General features: G+C 41.2%; 1 protein-coding gene across 2 annotated transcripts in view; it reads right to left on the bottom strand.

Moving 5' to 3' along the window:
* Positions 1-17,241, bottom strand: part of lpp (LIM domain containing preferred translocation partner in lipoma) — a 420,779-nt gene extending 403,538 nt beyond the window's left edge. The window contains exon 1 of one of the 2 annotated variants that reach the window (XM_062976935.1): positions 17,119-17,241. The gene's annotated coding sequence lies outside the window, so the exon portion shown is untranslated. Of the gene's footprint in view, positions 1-9,023; positions 9,123-17,118 lie in introns of those variants that run through there. The other variant, XM_062976933.1, reaches the window with a different exon arrangement.
* Between the last annotated feature and the right edge of the window lie 1,209 nt (positions 17,242-18,450).

Raw genomic sequence — 18,450 nt, 5'->3', positions numbered from 1 at the left:
CTTTTGCACAGGGATGTAGATGTCCAGATTGCAAACTCTGGAGCTCTGGCATGCATCTCCACTGGAGAATTATTGCAGTTTGGCACCACTTGAATCACAATGCTCACTGCTAAAAAAAAAAAAATACTTTGGTGAGATCTTGGGATGCATCTATGAGGGTTGAATGAAAAGTAATGCCTCCACTTTCCTAACTCCTCAACAGATGGCAGTCCTGGTCTGCAGCAGGTCCTGGCTTGTTCAGTAGACTCTCCTCTACAGTTCCATTTGGTGGGAAGCCTGAGCATTGAACGGTTGTGTGGTTAAAGTGCGAAGTATGGAACCCTGCGCAGACGGGGAAGCCTTAGCATTGAACAGTTGTGTTGTTAAAGTGCGAAGTAGGGAACTCTGCGCAGACGGTCGGTCAATGCGACTTAAGCAACATGCAATCATTGAATTCTTGACAGAAGATGTCACCCCAAAGGAGATTCATCAGAGAATGCAAGCTGTTTATGGGGATTGTGTTAATGTGAGTCCTATGTGAGTAAGTTTCAAGATGTTGAGGTGGGAACATCTGACTTGCGTAACAAACAAAAAGTTGAACGTCCTGTGAGAGCAACCACTGAGTTTCACAAGCAAAAGGTGGACAGATTGATTCAGGACGATTGTAGTATCCCTCAGAGAGAAATTTCAAGCATCATCGGCATTTCACAAGAACGTGTGGGTCACACTATTGATTTGCTTGGCTATCGGAAGATCTGTGCACGAAGGGTCCTGTGTGATGACGGTTGTGGAAACAGAGTGTCAATTTCTTCTGTGACGGCTTCAGAAAACTTGTTAATCGTTGGCAGAAATGTATCCAATTGTCTGGTGATGATGTGGAAAAGTGTTTTGTTTTGTTTTTGTTTTTTCCGTGTCAGGAGCAACCGGAGTTGCTTCTGGAGTGAGAGAATTGGCCGTCTGCAAGGACGTTGCCCAGGGGACGCCCAGATGTTTTTGATGTTTTACCATCCTTGTGGGAGGCTTCTCTCATGCCCCACATGGAGCTGGAGTTGATCGAGGGAGCTCATCCGCGCTCTCCCCGGGTGGGATTCGAACCTGGCAGCTTTCAGGTCAGCAACCCAACCTTCAAGTCACAAGGCTTTTATCCCCTAGGCCACCGGAGGCTCCGTAATAGTGGTAGCTAAAGAGCACATTCTAAGGATTATTTCTGTGTTTGATTTATTAAAATACTCCCATCCAAACCCAAGTGGCCCATGAGGTCTCTTCCAACTCTACTATTCTATGATTCTAAGTAACAAAAGTGGAGGCATTACTTTTCATTCAACCCTCGTAATTTAGTACTAATGCAATCTATCCAATGCAATTTTCTGAATCAGCACCCAAAATAACCCCAAAAACAGGCCTAAAAACGAGGGTCCCTGCTTCCAGGCACCACATGGAACAGCTATGCTCAGGCAGAGGGAGGAGGAGGAGGAGAAGCAGCAGTCAGGAGGCTTGTTGTTGTGCTTTTCATGGGTAGTTGTCTCCCCGTTGACATCCCCGTTGTCTCAGCACTAGAAGAGGGTTTCGCAAGACCAGTCGCTCTCACTGCAACCATGTAGTAACGGTGAGGCTGTGGACTATATTTTAGTTCTTGGAGACCACTGGTGGTCTGTGGACCACAGGTTGGGAACCGCTACATTAAAACGTCATGTTAGATAGGATTAGAAAACGATTAGGAGTCAGAGTTAGATTAGGGTTAGGGTTACAATTAGGGATAAGGGTTATAAGTTATCATAGGGTGCTGCCAATATGTGTACCTTCAGTGTTTCTACGCTTTTCACTGACAGGCCCTAATTTCAGTCCTAAATAAGCATTTAATGAATCCTATTTTAATACCGTGTTGTGGGGTTGTTGTTTTTTTTCTTCTTTTCGGTTGCTGTGTATATATTATTATTGGTTTTGTTCTCTGATGTTTCTTATTTTATTTTGTATTGTTTTGTATCCGATTTTGCTGTAAGCCGCCCCGAGTCCCCTTCGGGGGAGATGGAGGCGGGATATAAATAAACTTATTATTATTATTATTATTATTATTATTATTATTATTATTATTATTATTTCCGTGTCACTTTTCCAACCTGCATGTTTTGTGTCCAACTTGGAAAAAATGAAAACCTGGAAGCAATATGGCACATGGTGCATCTCTTGCAAAAGCCATGTCTGCTAAACGATGAAAGAAAATCAGGCACTAAAGTTTTATAACATCAAAAACCTACCAAACAGGTTGTTCGGGATCGAAATCCACATGTATGTATGCCATAGGTGATAATAACTTTTCTCTCTCTTAGCCATTACTGCTTCATAAGAACCGTTGTTGCATATAGAAAAAGCATATGATTCCTCAACTGGGGTACTTTTTGTGCAAAATATAGCTGCATCTACACTATTCTTGATGCAGTTTAACATCACTTTAACTAAACTGACTTCTATAGAATCCTGAGAGTTGTAGTTTGCTGAGGCACCAACCCTCTTAGGCAGAGAAGGCCAGAGATATTGTAAAACTACAGCTCCCATGATTCCATAGCATTCAGCCGTGGCAGTTGAGGTGGTGTCAAACTGCAATAATTCTACAGTGTAGACTCTAAGAGCTTCTAGTAGTAGTAAAGGGAGTTGTAGTTTGCTGAGGCACCAGACCTCTTTGGCAGAGAAGGCGAAAGATTGTGTCAAACTATAATTCCCAGGATTCCACAGAATTCGGCCATGGCAGTTAGAATGGAGTCAAACCACTTTAATTCTACCACGTAGATGCTGCCCATTGAAAAGGAAGCGGCCCATTTTCAGAAGTCAGAGCAGTTCCTATTATTATTATTCTTACTACTACTACTACTACTACTACTAAAATTTTCTCTCAAGGTGGCTTGCAATGTTAAAAACTATACAATTTAAACCTTGCAAAATACAAATCTTTAAATAGAATTAAATTTTGAAATAGAATTAAATGGAAAATAAGCAGCCTAATGCCGTGATAGTCAGTGCAATTATTATAATTGTTGTTGCTGTTTATTTATTTACATCATTTTTACCCCACTGTTGTTGTTGTTGTTGTAATACTTGTAATCTGCTTTTCTCTCATAATGGCTTGCAACACTGAAAACTATACAATTAAAACCTTACAAAATACAAATAGAATTCAATTAAACAGAATTAAATTGAAAAGGATGCGACCCAATGTCAATACTCAGAACCTATTGGATTATTATTTTCTGTCAAAGTGGCTTGCAATGTTAAAAAACATACAACTAAATACAGTAGAATCTCACTCATCCAACATAAACAGAATGTTGGATAAGCAAAATGTTGGATAATAAGGAGAGATTAAGGAAAAGCCTATTAAACATGAAATTACACTATGATTTTACAAAATAAGCACCAAAACACCATGTTTTACAACAAATTGACAGAAAACGCAGTTCAATACATGGTAACGTTGTGTAGTAATTACTGTATTTACAAATTTATCACCAAAAACATTGCAACATTTACTACAAAAACATTGACTGCTAAAAGGCAGATTGCGTTGGATAATACAGAACACTGGATAAGCGAAGGTTGGATAAGTGAGACTCTACTGAACCTACAAAATATAAATATTAAAATAGAATTCATCTGAAAAGGTAGAAACTTGATGACAGCAGTCACAGCAGTTCTTATTATCATTATCATTTAGTTCTATAATTGCACTGATGGAAAAACATCTTTGGAAATCTTTAACCAGAGTTTGAATCTCCATTTTGGTGGGTGCTTTCTATGATAAATTCTATTTATTTGTACTCTGCTTTTTCTCAAAAGTTCAAAGCGATACAATTTTGATCCTTACCATTACAAACTGCAAGCACTGCTTGTCTATCAAGCAAAAAGTGGGTGCTAGAAATAATATCATACGAAAGCTGATTGGCACAATCTGGGCATCACAACCAGACACAGTGAAGACATCTGCCCTTGCACTTGGCTACTCTGCTGCTGGATAGGCATGCTCAGTGTGGAACACATCTCACCACGTTAAAACGTGGTGGATGTGGCTCTTCATGAGACATGCCACATTATCATAGGATGTCTACGTCCTACACCATTTGAGAAATTATACTGTCTAGCTGGCATTGCATCACCTGATATGCATCGAGAAGTAGCAGCCAATAATGAAAGGACTAAGGCAGTGACATCTCAGGCCCATCCTCTGCTCGGATATCAGCCAGCATCCCAATGCCTTAAATCAGGGGTCCCCAAACTAAGGCCCGGGGGCCGGATGCGGCCCTCCAAGGCCATTGACCTGGCCCCCGCCCACAGTTTTAGACTTAGGCTTGCCCAAAGTCTGAAATGACTTGAAGGCACAACAACAACAATCCTACTTGATTATCTCATTGGCCAGAAGCAGGCCCACACTTCCCACTGAAATCCTGATAAGTTTACAGTATGTTGGTTAAAATTATTTTTATTTTTAAATATTGTATTGTTCTTTCATTTACCGATACTGTAAATGAATAATATGGTAATAATACATTGTGTATACATATAATATTGATAATAATATTATAATGTAATACAATATAATATTTATTTATTTATTACAGTATTTCTACCCCGCCCTTCTCACCCAATAGGGGACTCACGGTGGCTAATAATAATAATACAATATAATAATATTGTGTAATATAATAATATTAATTATATATTATATATTAAATGTAATATTACTAATAATATTACGGTATAATGGTATAGTACAATATAGTAATATATAATGTTAATATTGTGCTATGCTAATAATATAATATATTGTACGTACATACAGCTTGTAAGTGGCTCTGAGTCACCTTTGGGGTGAGAGAGGGTAGAGTATAAATGTACTGTAGTAAATAAATAAATAAGTAATTGTTGCTGGGGGGTTTTTTTGCACTACAAATAAGACATGTGCAGTGAGCATAGAAATTCGGGTTTTTTTTCAAATGATAATTCAGCCCCTCAACAATCTGAGGGATCATGAATCGGCCCTCCACTTAAAAAGTTTGAGGACCCCTGCCTTAAATCAAGAAATACAGAGATCCTTGCAGGAACACCTCAGCAAGCAAGAGTCCAAAAGTGGCAGGCTAAAACCCGCAACCTCAATCCATGGCTGAAACCGGACGAGAAATTTCCTCCTGGGCACACAGAAGACTGGATGACATGGAAGGCACTGAGCAGACTGTGCCTTGGCACCACGAGATGCAGAGCCAACCTTAAGAAATGGGGCCACAAAGTGAAGTCCACGACATGCGAGTGTGGAAAAGAACAAACCACAAACCACTGACTACAATGAAGCCTGAGCCCTGCCACATGCACAATGGGGGATCTTCTTATAGCAACACCAGAGGCACTCCAAGTGGCCAGTTTCTGGTCAAAGGAAATCTATATATATAAAAGGGTAATGAAATTTTGGCCTAGGACAAAACAACAAAATTACACATCCCAGAAACACTAAACTTGGCAGCACAACCCCTCATCCATGCCTCTACGTTCATACAACAAAAAGAAAAGAAAATAGTCCTAATTAGAGGGAGAGGAATAATTGTTTTTATTCCAATTGCTGCTAGTTAAAAGGCTAAGCTCCACCCACTTGGTCTCCTAGCAACCCACTCAGCCCAAGGGACAGGCAGAGTTAGGCCTCACTTAGGCCTCTTCCACACTGCCTATAAAATACAATACAGATTATCTGCCTCTACGTTCATACAACAAAAAGCTCCAGCTACTCCAGAAAACGGCCAGGCTTTGAGACTGCAAGGTTATTCGCTGCTACTCCACCTGGCCAACAAAGGATTCCCATAAGCCACAGCAACGCGTGGTCGGGCAAAGCTAGTCTAGTATAATGCCACGTTTTGGACTTTGTGTTTTCAAAAATACATTATAACTGTACCCTCAATTAGCTTCTGACACAATAAATAAATAAATTACAAACTTTAAAATGATACAGTTACAACCCTACAAAGCACAAATACTAAAAAAAGAATGAAATGTTTCGATTCTTTTCCTTCCCTCCTTCCCCTTGGAAGGAAACTTGCAACATTATTAAAAGTTGCAAGCATCTTCCAACATTAAAAACGATATTTATTTGCAAAACATAAACATCAAAACAGAATGAATTGTTTCAATCGTTACTTTTTTACCTTGCTTGATTTTGGGATGCAATGCCCATCATCCCCTCAAGTTTGGGGATTGTGTCTTGCAACATTATAAACTATACAGCTATACGATTATAACCCAACAAAACATAAATACTAAAATAGAATCACATGTTTCCATTGTTACTCTTTCTTTCTTTCCTTCTGGTAGGAATGCAATGCCCATAATCCCCTAACTATGGTGATTATAGGACTTGTGATACCTCTAAAAAGGAACTTTTCCAAACTTTTCTATACTCGAGAATCAATGCAGTTTGACCTCACTTGAACTGCAATAGAAGTCTCAATGCTATGGAATCATGGGACTTGTAGTTTGGTGAGGCCTCAGCCCTTTGGAGGCAGGGAAGGCTCAAAAAGTGTTTAATGCCAGTGCTAATGCTTTTTGCTTTTGCTTTTTGGTGAGTTTCTTTGCCAAATACTTTCGTATTTTTATATCACCATTGGTTCAGATTTATTTTATTTTATTTTTTATATAAATATGGACACTTTAGCTTTGTTTTTGGTTTTTGGGGTTTTCTCTCTCTCTCTCTCCCTTTTTGATCGTTTTTTAATCTCAGTCTTCCTACTTTCTATACAATCAAATGTTCTCACTCTTTCGATGTTAATTTATCTTATAAGGTAAAACTTCAATAATATATATATTATATTATTGAATAATATATATATTAATTATAATATATATATATATATATATATATATATATATATATATATATATATAATATACATATTATTCAATAATATATATTATTATTATTATTATTTCGATCTGGAGACCGAAAGGTCCCAGGTTCAAACCCTGGGAGTGGTGTGAGCACCCGCTGTTAGCTCCAGCTCCTGCCAACCTAGCAGTTCGAAAACATGCCAATGTGAGTAGATCAATAGGTACCGCTCCGGCAGGAAGGTAACGGCGCTCCATGCAGTCATGCCTATGGCCACATGACCTTGGAGGTGTCTATGGACAACACCGGCTCTTCAGCTTAGAAATGGAGATGAGCACCAACCCCCAGAGTGTGAGTAGATCAATAGGTACCGCTCCAGCTGGAAGGTAACGGCGGTCTGTGCAGTCATGCCTGTGGCCACATGACCTTGGAGGTGTCTACGGACAACGCCGGCTCTTCGGCTTAGAAATGGAGATGAGCACCAACCCCCAGAGTGTGAGTAGATCAATAGGTACCGCTCCAGCTGGAAGGTAACGGCGGTCTGTGCAGTCATGCCTGTGGCCACATGACCTTGGAGGTGTCTACGGACAACGCCGGCTCTTCGGCTTAGAAATGGAGATGAGCACCAACCCCCAGAGTGTGAGTAGATCAATAGGTACCGCTCCAGCTGGAAGGTAACGGCGCTCCATGCAGTCATGCCTGTGGCCACATGACCTTGGAGGTGTCTACGGACAACGCCGGCTCTTCGGCTTAGAAATGGAGATGAGCACCAACCCCCAGAGTGTGAGTAGATCAATAGGTACCGCTCCAGCTGGAAGGTAACGGCGCTCCATGCAGTCATGCCTATGGCCACATGACCTTGGAGGTGTCTACGGACAACACCGGCTCTTCGGCTTAGAAATGGAGATGAGCACCAACCCCCAGACACCTCCAAAGTCATGTGGCTGGCATGACTGCATGGCGTGCCATTACCTTCCCGCTGGAGCAGTACCTATTGATCTACTCACATTTGCATGTTTTCGAACTGCTAGGTTGGCAGAAGCTGAGGCTAACAGCGGGAGCTCATTCCACTTCCTGGATTTGAACCACAGAGTCAGACATGACTGGACTTAACGTCAGGGGAAACCTTTACTCTCTCTCTCTCTCTCTCTCTCTCTATATATATATATATATATATATACCGTGTTTCCCCGAAAATAAGACAGTGTCTTATATTAATTTTTGCTCCCAAAGATGCGCTAGGTCTTATTTTCAGGGATGTCTTATTTTTCCATGAAGAAGAATTCACATTTATTGTTGAACAAAAAAATGAACATTTATTATATACTGTACAGTAGTTGTCATCACAAACCAGCATAACCAAACTGTGACTCCTATAAAGAATTTCTTGTTACTACCATTATTTCCATGTACAACACTCTATGGTACGTACATTTACCGATCCTGCATGCTCTGGTGTTCTGTTCGTTGGGCCTGCTTCCAAACAAAAACTTCGCTAGGTCTTACTTTCGGGGGAGGCCTTATATTTAGCAATTCAGCAAAACCTCTACTAGGTCTTATTTTCTGGGGATGTCTTATTTTAGGGGAAACAGGGTGTGTGTATGTGTGTGTGTGTGTGTGTGTGTGTGTGTGTGTGTATATATATATATATATATATATACACCACAGAATATATAAAACTATATATATATATATAAAATAAAATAAAAACTTGTCGAACTACAACTCCCAGGCTTGCCTAGCAGTTCAAGTGGAGCCAAACTGCTTCGATTCTCTAGTGTAGAAACACCCAAAGAGCCACACAAGTTGGGAATGAAGGCGGCGAGGGGGCGAAATGTCCCTCCCTCTCTTTCCCTTCCCAGGACGTGACACGCATCCCGGATGCGCGCAAGAGGCGCCTGAACGTCGGGACGCAACACCCGTGTCTGCTGCTGCTGCTGGGACAGCTTCCTAACTTCCCTGAATGCAACTCTTTCCAAAGACTGCACTTTTATTTCCCTGCAAGGCGTTCATGGGGCAAACTACAGATCCCAAGGCTTCCCCGATCGGTGCTTCCTCCTTCCCTCCTTTCCAGGAAATTCCTGGAAACACCCAAAGAGTCCTGGAAACTCCTGGAAACCCCTGCCCCCAAATTCCCACGGGGAAGGGGGTCCATGGGGAGGGGGCTGTCCAGGGTCTCAGGCGGCCCTACCTGCTTCGCCTTTGGGGGCGGCCAGGGCCTCGGGCGGCGGAAACCGGGGAGAAGGCGGAACCCGGGGAGGAGCCTCCTCCCTTCCCTCCTTCCCACATTCCCTCCTTCCTCCCTTCACTCCGCCTTCTCTCCTTTTCCAGCATCATGCCCTCCTTCCTTCCTTCTTTCATAGAATCCTACAATAACAAGAGTTGGAAGAAGAGACCCCATGGCCAAGCCCGCAAACAGAAAGAACATTGGGAGGAGTCGGAACTTTTTCCCAAGATAACTTTTGAGGCCGGTGTCTCCTGATTTGGCGAGTAATGCACAATCTATATCAGGGGTCCCCAAACTTTTTAAATAGGGGGCCAGTTCACGATCTTTCGGACCGTTGGAGGGCCGGACTATAGTTAGCCAGGAAGCAACAATAATAATAATAATAATAATAATAATAATAATAATAATAATAATAATAATAATAATAATAATAAAATGATGATGATTCATTGGAACTTATGCCTCAAGTATCACCTCCCAGCAGCAAAGAACTGGTGGGATCACAAACCTGCAAAAGTATTGGAAAATAAGCACGCAAAGATACTGTGGGACTTCCGAATCCAGGCTGACAAAGTTCTGGAACACAACACACCAGACATCACAGTTGTGGAAAAGAAAAAGGTATGGATCATTGATGTCGCCATCCCAGGTGACAGTCGCATTGACGAAAAACAACAGGAAAAACTCAGCCACTATCAGGACCTCAAGATTGAACTTCAAAGACTCTGGCAGAAATCAGTGCAGGTGGTCCCGGTGGTGATCGGCACATTGGGTGCCGTGCCAAAAGACCTCAGCCGGCATTTGGAAACAATACACCTTGACAAGATCATGATCTGCCAACTGCAAAAGGCCACCCTACTGGGATCTGGGCGCATCATCCGAATAATACATCATACAGTCCTAAACGCTTGGGAAGTGTTCGACTTGTGATTTTGTGATACGAAATCCAGCATATCTATCTTGTTTGCTGTGTCATACATTAATAATAATAATAATAATAATAATAATAATAGGGTTGGGAGAGACCCTTTGGGCCATTGACTCCAATCCCCTTTCTGCCTTTGGGCACCAAAAGCACAAGCAAAGCACCCCTGACAAATGGCCTCCCAGCCTCAATGATAATAATAATAATAATAATAATAATAATAATAATAATAATAATAATAATAATAATAATAAATAATAAAGAGGGTTGGAAGAGACCCCTTGGGTCATTTAGCCCCACCCCCTTCTGCCTTTGTGCCATGGGGGCCGGATAAATGGCTTTGATGGGCCGCATTTGGCCCCCGGGCCTTAGTTTGGGGACCCCTGATCTATATCTATAAAAGAGTGATGGCATCACGGCGACCCACAAAACAACAAAACTACAGGCCCCCCAACCTCGAAATTTGACAACACAACCCATCATCCACGCCTCTAGGTTGATACAACAAAAAGAAAAGAAAAATAAAGTCCTAATTAGAGAGAGAGGAAAAATTGCTTTTATCCAATTGCTGCCAGTTAGAAGGCTAAGCTCCTCCAACTTGGTCTCCTAGCAACCCAATAAAAATAATAAAAACACTAAAAATTAATACAATAAAATACTATAATAACAGAAAATAACTAAAAATAATACAAGAAAATAATAAAATATAATAAATAAAAATATAACTTACAATAAAATTAATAAAAAATGCAAATAAAGTCAAATAAAAATTACACAACAATTTTCAACCAATACTACCACCACTTTGCCACAGCAACGTGTGGCCGGGCACATCTAGTCTATAATAATACAGAACAAAAATGTATGTGTCTCGATCAGGGGTCCTCAAACTTTTAAAGCAGAGGGCCGGTCTACAATCCTTTTGACTGCTGAGGGGCCGAATTATCATTTGGGAAAAAAAATCCTATGCACACTGCACGTATCTTATTAGTAGTGCAAAACAACAACAATAACAATGAAAGAACAATACAATATTTAAAAATGAAAATAATTTTAACCAACATAAACCTATCAGGATTTCAATAGGAAGTGTGGGCCTGCTTCTGGCCAATGAGATAGTCAGGTTAATTAGGATTGTTGTTGTTGTTGTGTGTCTTCAAGTCATTTCAGACTTTGGGCAAGCTTAAGTCCAAAATTATTTATTTATTCATTTACTACATTTATTTACTATATTTATATCCCACCCTTTTCACCCTGAAGGGAACTCAGAGCAGCTGTATGTACATACAGTATATTATATTATTAGCATAGCACAATATTAGCATTATATGTTACTATATTGAACTATATCACTATACTGTAATATTATATGTAATATATAACATATAATTAATATTATATGGTATTAGTATTATATTGTATAAAATAATATTATTATCAATATAATATGTATATACAATATATTATATTATTTAAACAGATATAAAAATATTATATTATAAATGAGGGTGGTGGGGGGGGGCCAGGTAAATGACCTTGGAGGGCCGCATCCGGCCCCCGGGCCTTAGTTTGGGGACCCCTGGTCTATATTATACACTCTTGTAAAACTCCCAAAAAAGTAATACAAATCAGGTTTCTACAACTCTATATTAGAGTGCTTCTCTTCAAATTATATTGCATAGAACAAAATAGCTTTCAAGATAATCATCAACAAAGGTACAATTTCCATGTCTCCGGTGGCCTAGGGGATAAAAGCCTTGTGACTTGAAGGTTGGGTTGCTGACCTGAAGGCTGCCAGGTTCGAATCCCACCCGGGGAGAGCGCGGATGAGCTCCCTCTGTCAGCTCCAGCTCCATGCAGGGACATGAGAGAAGCCTCCCACAAGGATGGTAAAACATCAAAACATCTGGGCAACGTCCCCTTGGCAACGTCCTTGCAGACGGCCAAGTCTCGCCAGAAGCAACTCCAGTTGCTCCTGACATGAAAAAAAAAAATCTAACAAAGTATACTATTTATTTATTTACAGTATTTATATTCCGCCCTTCTCACCCCAAAGGGGACTCAGGGCAGATCACATTACTCATATAAGACAAACATTCAATGCCTTAACATAGAACAAAGACAAAGACAAACACGGGGCTCCGAGCTGGCCTCGAACTCATGACCTCTTTGGTCAGAGTGATTTGTTGCAGCTGGCTGCAGCTGGTTGCTCAACAGCCTGCACCACAGCCCGGGCCCTGTTTCCCCTAAAATAAGACGTCCCCAGAAAATAAGACCTAGTAGAGGTTTTGCTGAATTGCTAAATATAAGGCCTCCCCTGAAAGTAAGACCTAGCAAAGTTTTTGTTTGGAAGCATGCCCAACAAACAGAACACCAGAGCATGCAGGATCGGTAAATGCACGTACCATAAAGTGTTGTACATGGAAATAATGGCAGTAACAAGAAATTCTTGATAGGATTCACAGTTTGTCTGGTTATGCTGGTTTATCATGACAACTACTGTACAGTAGATAATAAATGTTCATTTTTTGTTCAACAATAAATGTGAATTCTTCTTCATGGAAAAATAAGACATCCCCTGAAAATAAGACCTAGAGCATCTTTGGGAGCAAAAATTAATATAAGGCGCTGTCTTATTTTCGGGGAAACACGGTATTTAAGGAGTAAATAACAGGTCTCCCAGGAATTTCATATATCTATTGTGTATGTTATTTTTACTACTTTATCTGGCGTACTAAGTACGACATAATTAAAACAAACACAACACCCGAGGAAGTGATAATGAAACAAGGGGAACAACCCGGGAGACCTTGTTGTGTACCAGTTCTTGGCGTTGCAAATCAAACGAAGAATTCCTTTGAATACAGAAAATGATATCTTGCAAACTATCTTGTTTACTCACAAACAACTTGTATTAATTCACCATACAGGCACATTTCTTATTGAAGTTCAGTTACAGATATGATGTAGTTCTCTGTGTACTAAGTAATCAATCGTCCATAGACCTTAAGTGTAGTCGTACTCACTGAAATCCATGTCATACTTCTCTACCCTGTTTCCCCGAAAATAAGACATCCCCAAAAAATAAGACCTAGTAGAAGTTTTGCTGAATTGCTAAATAAAAGGCCTCCCCCGAAAGTAAGACCTAGCAAAGTTTTTGTTTGATAGCATGCCCGCCAAACAGAACATGACAGCATGTAGGATCGGTAAACATACGTACCATAGATTGTTGTACATAGAAATAATGGTAGTAACAAGAAATTATTGATAGGATTCACAGTTTGTCTGGTTATGCTGGTTTGTGATAATAAATGTTTATTTTTTGTTCAACAATAAATGTGAATTCTTCTTCATGGAAAAATAAGACATCCCCTGAAAATAAGACCTAGCACATCTTTGGGAGCAAAAATTAATATAAGACACTGTCTTATTTTCGGGGAAACACGGTAGTAAAGTCCAAAAGCAGACACATTGTTGCACTCCTAGGCTGCATAGGGACCTTGAAACCACACTGGAGCCCAGAATATAAGCAATCAAGCTGTTTATTGAAGATTATAAGTAAGCACAAGCAAATAAAGTTCAGAGTCAATAGAATGGATTAAATCCACAAGAGCAGTGTACTTGAAAGTCTATAAGCAAGAGTCCAAGAAAGTCACTCAAATGTTAGAGTCCAAACCAGAACTCAAACTTAGTCCCACAAAAAGTATCAAGAATAGTCCAAACAGGATTCAATTCCAAGGCATGAAATAATCTGGAAACTACAGGAAACCAGGCTAGATTGCAGGATCAAACTCCAATATAATCCAAGGTATTGGAAATCCACATGGCAAAGTCACAGGAGTATTCCACTGGATTCAAAGACAGAAACAAGGCAGGAACTTGAATCAAAATCCACGGCTGCAAGGCATACAAGAACACAAAGCAAAGATCTTTCTCTCTTGATTTGCAAAGTTGACACTTCTGCCATGCAGAGAAAGGACCAGGCAGGCATTTAAGGAAAACCCAAGGTCTCCCTTCCATGGGAAGACTATTTCTCTCATGAGAAAACTACTCATTAGCGTGCTTCAAAAGCAGTTGTTTACTCCTTCATAAACATTCACGCTCCCTTCTTTTGTGAGTGATCGCCTCCCTCCTGTCAAACACATTATCCTCCTCTAAACTAGAATGTCCATCTTGCAGCTGGTGAACTGGCCTTGACTGCGGAGAGGAATGTGGTTCAAAATGCCTGCTTGCAACCATTCTGTCTGTGGCCCCAAAATCCATTGGAACAGACTCTGACTGCATTTTAGGTCCAAAGTTTGGATGAATGTCTGGCCCAACCTGGGAGTCCTCTGGCAAAGCAGGTGCAGGGACTATTGCTGGCTGAATGGGCCCAATTTCAGGCTCAGGCTGAACTACAACACACATCCACCTCCACTGAGGTGGATAGTCGACTGAATACAAAATGGAGTCCTGAGTCTGAATATGCTCAGTACAATCACATGTCTATAACCCTACCACACCAGAGAGGTACAGTCAAACTGGCAAATCAACATACGTATGGAATAAAAAGGTAAAGGTAAAGGTTTCCCCTGATGTTAAGTCCAGTCATGACCAACTCTGGGGGTTGGTGCTCATCTCCATTTCTAAGCCGAAGAGCCGGCATTGTCCATAGACACCTCCAAGGTCATGTGGCCACGGGCATGACTGCATGGAGCACCGTTACCTTCCCACTGGAGCAGTACCTATTCACCTACTCACATTTGCATGTTTTCGAACTGCTAGGTTGGCAGGAGCTGGGGCTAACACCGGGTGCTCATTCCGCTCCTAGGATTTGAACCTGGGACCTTTTGGTCCCACTGAAGTGAATAGCTGACTGAATACAAAATGGAGTCCTGAGTCTAAACATGCTCAGTACAATCACATGTCTATAACCCTACCACACCAAAGAGGTACAGTCAAACTGGCAAATCAACATACGTATGGAATACAGGTTAGCAAATATATACATTAACAAATAAATAGTATAGGCTTGGGAGGTTGCTATTTCCAACAAACAAGGCCCTGAAGTGATCATCATTGTGCAAAGGATCTTCACAGGTAAGACTTTGGTCCTGGATCATTGCTCCCTCTTGAAGCCAGTTCTTGTCGGCCACAGAGGACAATAGTTTCCACAACTGGCAGAAGTTTTCTGTTTTCTTCTGCTTTTTTCTTATTTTCTTTATCATGATGATGGGTTCCATCAAGACACTCTCCACTGAGAATTAGCAAGAAGTTTTCAGCCAAGCACAGGTTGTTCTGATGGGACTCTTCTTTTGGTGTCTATTGAAAACTTCTGTTGCATTTTTCCATGGCACAAATGGTTTAGCAACCAATGCACCAAGCTGCTGATGACCACCTTGACCCCCAATTCTCCAAACACCACACCATAATTACAGAGCGCACCTTGTACATGAAATGAGTAGGCCAACCAGGGAAATCTGCTGGAGCATTTGGGTTGGACTGCTTTAGTCTCCTCCAATGCAATCCTATGCTAACTCCAACCAAAAGCACACCATAGGATCACATGGAGGTAAATTCCTGGAGAGGATATATTTGGTCAGATGCAGATAGGTGAAAACACAGGTAAGGGGCTCGTCCTGTATTTAAATATCTGAAGTTCTTCTTGTGCAAAGCACCATGCAATCGGCGCACCTACACTGTCAAATTGATGCAGTTTGACACCACTTTCACTGCCATGGCCAAATGCTATGGGATCCTGGGATTTATAGTTTAGTGAAGCCCCATGGCCCTTTGGCTGAGAAGGCCAGGATTCCCTTGCATTGAACCATGGCAGTTAATATAGTGTCAAAATACAGTAGAGTCTCGCTTATCCAACCTCCACTTATCCAACATTTATTTATTTATTTATTCATTCATTTATTTACAGCATTTATATTCCGCCCTTCTTTCTCACCCCGAAGGGGACTCAGGGCGGATCACATTACACATATAGGCAAACATTCAATGCCTTTTTAACATAGAACAAAGACAAGACAAACATAGGCTCCGAGCGGCCTCGAACTCATGACCTCCTGATCAGAGTGATTCATTGCAGTTAATTGCAGCTGGCTTGCTCTCCTGCCTGCGCCACAGCCTTGGCCTTTTAGTAGTTAGTGTTTTTGTAGCCAATGTTTTCAATACATTGCGATGTTTTGGTGCTAAATTCGTATATACAGTAATTACTACATAACGTTACCATGTATTGAACTGTTTTTCCTGTTGATTTGTTGTAAAACATGATGTTTTGGTCTTAATTTATAAAAGTTAATGTAGGCTTTTCCTTAATCCCTCCTTATTATCCAACATTTTCACTTATCCAACGTTCTGCTGGCCCGTTTATGTTGGATAAGTGAGACTCTAATGTATATTAGTTCTACAGTTTAGATGCACCCAGTTTTGATGCTCAGGATCTCCATTTCTTTCCTTCATTTCTTATTCATCTACAGTAGAGTCTCACTTATCCAACACTCGCTTATCCAACATTCTGGATTATCCAACACATTTTTGTAGTCAATGTTTTCAATATATCGTGATATTTTGGTGCTAAATTCATAAATACAGTAATTACTACATACCATTACTGCGTATTGAACTACTTTTTCTGCCAAATTTGTTGTCTAACATGATGTTTTGGTGCTTCATTTGTAAAATCATAACCTAATTTGATGTTTAATAGGCTTTTCCTTAATGCCTCCTTATTATCCAACATATTTGCTTATCCAACATTCTGCCGGCCCGTTTATGTTGGATAAGTGAGACTCTACTGTATTTATCTTTCCTTCGGCTTGTTCCATAACTCCATAGTACTGAACCACAGTGGGAGCAAAACACATTAATTCTACAGTGTGGATGTAACCAAAGAGAGGAGTAGTTTAGGGAGTCAGTTTCTCTCATTGATTTTCCTTGCTTCATTCATTCATTCATTCATTCATTCATTCATTCATCCATCCTCCCATGCTCTGCCTTGTTTTTTCTCTCCTTTCTTCTCCTCCTCTTTTGCTTCTGTCCATTCCTTTCTTTCTTTTGCATTCATTCCTCCAAAGTATCCCCACATCCCCTCACTTGCTCCCCATTCCTCCTCCTTATGAATGCAACACCTCACCTTAACCTTACCTGCCTTTCCGGAAAGGCTCTTCTCACCCGGCGAATCCAGCAAGGCACATGGGTGCCCACCAAGGAGGCCTTTTCCAGCCTGGACCCCCCAAAAAAGTCAAAAGCAAATCATCTGCTGAGCCACTACTCTTTGGTTCCCCCCCCCCCACCCCCTTTTGAACCTCCCCCTGGCCTTTGCCCAAAAAAATACTCCGGCTGCCAAGTCAGCCTGACGTCAGGAATCCCAAATTCCTCTCTTTGCCTTGAAGGCAGTTTTGACCATGTAAGGCATAGGGATGGCAAGGCAGCCTGGCCAGAGGAAATGGGGAGGGTGGGGGGCTTGGACGCTGGCAGGTCAATCTGGCCAAGGGTTTTTTTTGGGTGGGTGGGGGCAGACAGCATTCTTAAACTGAGAGACAAGAGTCAGACTGTTGTCGAAGGCTTTCATGGCTGGGATCACAGGGTTGTTGTATGTATGAAGTTCAAGGTGTGAGAAGAGTTCTTGGTCAGTTGGAAGCCCTGAGGGCAGAGGAGCTCCAGGGACGCCTAATGACTCTGAACAAAGGATGCCCCCCAGGCAAGAGAGGAACCTTTCCAATGCTAATTAGGGTGATTATCTGCAACATTCACACTGGCTTCCAACTGACAAAGAACTGTGTTGTCGAAGGCTTTCATGGCCGGGATCACAGGGTTGTTGTATGTCTTTCGGGCTGTGTGGCCATGTTCCAGAAGCATTCTCTCCTGACGTTTCGCCCACATCTATGGCAGGCATCCTCAGAGGTTGTGAGGTATGGAGAAAACTAAGCAAAGAGGTTAATATATATCTGTGGAAAGTCTAGGGTGAGAGAGGTCAGTGTGACTGTTGTGTAGTTAATCACTTTAATTAGCATTGAAAAGCTTATCTGCTGTCTTCTTCCTACCTCTGGGGCATCCTTTGTTTAGAGTCGTTAACTGCCCTTGGTTGATTCATGTCTGGAAATCCTCTGTTTTCAGAGTATTGCTTTTTATTTACTGTTCTGATTTTTGAGTTTTTTTAATACTGGTAGCCAGATTTTGTTCATTTTCGTGGTTTCTTCCTTTCTGTTGAAGTTGTCCACATGCTTGTGGATTTCAATGGCTTCTCTGTGTAGTCTGACATGTTCTGGTCATCCGCAAACCCAATCAACAATTGGGCCACACAGTTTACAGAAAACCTACACACACAGATAGATACCTTCATAAAAACTCCAACCATCACCCAAGTCAAAAAAGGAGCACAATCAAAGCCCTGACAGACCGTGCACAAAGAATCTGCGAACCTCACCTCCTCCAAGGTGAGCTCAACCACCTAAACTGGGCTCTCCAGGCCAATGG

Source organism: Anolis carolinensis, chromosome 3, assembly GCF_035594765.1.
Source record: "Anolis carolinensis isolate JA03-04 chromosome 3, rAnoCar3.1.pri, whole genome shotgun sequence".
Classification (NCBI taxonomy): Eukaryota; Metazoa; Chordata; class Lepidosauria; order Squamata; family Dactyloidae; genus Anolis; species Anolis carolinensis.
This window is presented reverse-complemented; position numbering and strand designations above follow the sequence as displayed.